We start from the raw sequence: 4,420 nt of genomic DNA on the forward strand, positions 1-4,420 counted from the left end.
TACATTAAAAAGAATTCTAATCTAAATATTTCACGCTTCCTCTGATCACTGTAGTAATCAAACCAAACTATAGCTAACAAAGTTATTATGCATTTACTTCAAAATATATTTCTTTGCAATAACTATTCCAATGTAACAAATATATATTTCAATAACACATTTTCTACACAGTGTTAAAAATGTACTCAAAATCACAAGTATTGAAACAATCCAATCTCTAACTTGTCACTTCATCTGCAAAAAATGGCACCAGGTTCACCTTGAAATCTCACACTACTAATCTTCAAAATAAAATGGAATGTTTTGATATTACACACCACTGCTGGAAATAATTTGATAATATTGTAAAAGCTAAAATATAGATGATCATAGGAAAGTGTGAATATTAATATTTTTCACCGTATTTCGCAACAGTTTGAATGCATGAATGTATAATTTATGTAGTTTCTACTTCCCTTAATCATCCCCAGCTTTGATACCACAATTTATCGCTTAAAAGATTTTAGTGGATAAGACTCATGTGTAGTATTCGAGCCAGGCATTCGGCTTTAATATAATTTAGTTTTTTCCTCTTATAAGCTGAGGAAACCCTAGAAATACCATTGTTCGCTTCGCTCATTCTTTTCCATTGGCCTTTTTAAAATGGCTGAGGCGTAGAAATTTATAGAGACTGGTTAAATGATTCAAGTTATTGCAAGCTGCTTTTCAACATCTCGAAAATTTGTGCTCGTGCATTAGCAACATCATTTTAGATCTTCAAATAGTAAACAAATTTTGACAAATACTTGGAATGTTTATATAATATCCTTTAAACATGCCATCTCTGATAAATATTTTGAAGTCACATTTCTTAGATATTGGTGAAAGGAACGGTAAAATGTGAATTAATGTTATTGCTTGACAGCTTTCTTAACTCCATATGCATTAATCGTTTCTTAATAATGGAATTTGACCAGCGACATAGATTAAATTTCAAATCTTTGATTTCATGTTATGGTTAAAATCTTATAACAAGAGGTATGCAAATTTGCGGTTACAATTCAATATATTCTGACTATTCAGCTAACATACATAATTCGTTGATGCCTTCTCACGAGAATTTTAACTTCATGTAAATACTTTGTCTACGTTGAGGATATATATATAATATTAAATCGATTATTAAATATCAAGGGACGAATTAAATTCAATGCAATGCAGTGCTAGAGCTTTGAAATTACATTGATTCAAAACATAATCAAGAGACAATATCCCACTCGAGAATATTCACACTTGAAATTGAGTCTATTGTTAGAGAAAAGCCATAATGAAAATGCAATATTTCAATAAATATATTTCTTGTAATCATTGTAACCTGAATATATTTCACTTTGCTTACGTAGTAGTATATAGGGACATGATTAACAATTTAATTCTTCTCTGGTTCTGGTGAAATCATATACTATAAATTGTTGGAATTTTAAAGCAATAAAGCATGTATTGCTTCGATTAAAATTCCATATATACAACGATATGAAATATTACATTACCTGCAACAAAATTGGAGCCAAATTTCGTTCAAAGTATAACTTATAATTTACATCATATGGGAGACGAAGTCTAAGGTACGAATAGATCTAGTGGCTAAAAATGAGGGTTGTGACCATGACAGCACTTCGTAGGTCTGCTCCATAACTAAGAACAATAACAGTATTTGAATTTTGTGATTCAACATTTCTCAATCTTCAAAAGACTATATTAAAATGAATAAGATATTAGATTATTAGATGTCATTACACAATTTTCCGTACAAGTGAAAATATATTCATTTTAATTAGGACGTAAGCATGTACTATAGGTTCCTACTGGACTGAGTGATTTATATATTGTATTGTCTCTTTCAAGCCATATTTCCCCTTCCATCTCAGCAACATTGTTACTTGGCAAATATCTTCTTCAAAAGCAGAAGAGCAATAACATTATGAGACGGATTTACTAGATGGGTTTGTGCAAATCTCTGTCGTATATCATATATATAAAGCTATATGCGTGTGTATTATATTATATATGTGTGCGTGTGTACATGTGGTTACAGGCTTATTCACAAACATGTATCTCTCTCTCTCCCCTATATATATATATATATATATATATATATATATATATATATATATATATACAAACACACCCACCCACATTTACATATAAGAATGTATTTTTGTTTTTTACTTTTACGTATAAGATTCTAAATATCAGACAACAAAAGATTTTTGTATTCAGGTGTCTTTTAGTCAGACAGATCCATAATCAAGTTTTCCTTTTCTTTATAACCGGTTGACATCTGCTTTTCAAAATTACACTCGTAGTCTATCATTTTTATTTTCATACTTTTACTTGATGTTACAGAATCTTCAGTCAGAGAGTGTGAACTTTTATCGATATTCGCTTTCATTCTTTTGTGATATATCTGGTCAACGTCGATTTCGTTTAAGCGCTTTGATTCTTGGTGTCATTCAATTTATTCTTTGTTCATTTGGTTTGGTTTCTACAATTTATAAACTTATTTCTTTGATGCAGTATACATTTTTGTATAGCTGATTACAAAATTTATGGAAATGTCTGCACTGAACACTTGTCTGTTTCGAAACTCGCCTGGTTGTGTAATTGTGCTTGTGTATTTATCTTCACGTCATTCATATCCTGCATGTAGTTCTTATGAGTTTCCTTTCAACACCTGCGGAAAAAAAGTTATATTGTGTTACTTCGTATATGTGTCAACTCTCAAATACAAAATTGCCTACATTATAATAAAGCCGTTGAATTCAAAGAATCGAGTAATGTTACTATACTACCAGAAAATTAGTGCCTGTAATATATTTTGATGGTTGCAACAATAAAACGTAAATGATATAAAATGTACATGTATTTATGTGGCAAAAGATAACGAAGTTCAAACTTTAGCTGCGAAATGAATACTGGGAAAACTGTCATGTGTCTCAGTGGAGTAGCGGCGCGCAGTGAACAATGCGTACATACAGCAGATATCAAAGAAACATTTTCATATTCTTTTATTTATTTTAGTCATTTGACTGCGGCAATACTGGAGCACCGCATTTAGTCGAAAACATTGACCCCAGGACTCATTCTTTATAAGCCTAATACTTATTGTATCATATTGTTTTGGCCTAAGTGTTATGTTACGTGGACGTAAATACAATAGGTTAGATTGTCATTCGAAGGTCGGGGGTTAAACACAGACACTAAAATACATACAGACAAAGATTATATATATATATTCTTGACTAGGACATTATTTTATGAAATTCGAAAGTATCACAAAGTTGTCCAGGGTGATAAGGTACATTCTGGATTTCAGCCTTAAGAACAACAACAACAACAACAACAACAACAATAATAATAATAATAATAATAATAATAATAATGATAATAATAATAATAATAATAATAATAATAATAATAATAATAATAATAAGAAGAAGAAGAAGAAGAAGAAGAAGAAGAAGAAGAAGAAGAATTCCCTCTAATTTTGACTCCAGGACTGCAATTTGAAGTGGAAGAATAGTGCAATGAATTTATATTAACTTCGTACTTGACTGGTAATTATTTTAATATCCCCAAATGTATTGTAAACAATATCAACCTCTGCAGAATTAGTACTCCAAACATTACGGGTCGGGATAAATAGCGCTATAAATTCAGTAGTGTTTATTGCATGGGTTGTGCTTTCAATTCACAGCTGGACATCAGACTCTGGCACTGAATATTTTATAACATAGCATTGAAAGTAATCCAAATGTTGTGTTAGGAGTACTTAGTTATGTATAACTGTAAGGCTTGCAGCATTAGTTATGTATATATGTTCATTTTGTTTGCAATTCTTCCAGAAGCAGCTACTCTCTGCTTTGAAACGTTAAATTCTAGTAGTCACTATTACAAAGTTTTATTGGGCGGCGTGCTGGCAGAATCATAAGCACAACGGCCAAAATGGTAAGTTGCATTTTGTCTGTCTTTACGTTCTGAGTTCAAATTCTGTCGACTTTGTTCTCATCCTTTCGGGACCGATAAATTAAGTACCAGTTGAATGCTTGAGTAGATGTAATAAACTAGTACCCTCCCCCGAAATTGCAGGCCTATTTTTTAATATTTGGTGACATTATTAACGTCTTTACCAAGGCAGCAAACTTGCAGAATCGTAAACCCGTTGGACGAAATACCTCGCTAAGTTCTGAGTTCAAATTCCGCAGAGCTCGATTTGGCCTTTCATCGTTTCGGGGTCGATAAAATAAGTACTATTTGAACACAGGGGTCGATGTCATCGCTTCATCCTCACCTTCACCAAGCTGCTCGTGGCAAAACATTTGAAATAATTATTAATGTCTTTACCGTACACACACACACACACCCACACACAACAGATATC

Source organism: Octopus bimaculoides, chromosome 3 (assembly GCF_046866305.1).
Source record: "Octopus bimaculoides isolate indiv1 chromosome 3, ASM4686630v1, whole genome shotgun sequence".
Lineage (NCBI taxonomy): Eukaryota > Metazoa > Mollusca > Cephalopoda > Octopoda > Octopodidae > Octopus > Octopus bimaculoides.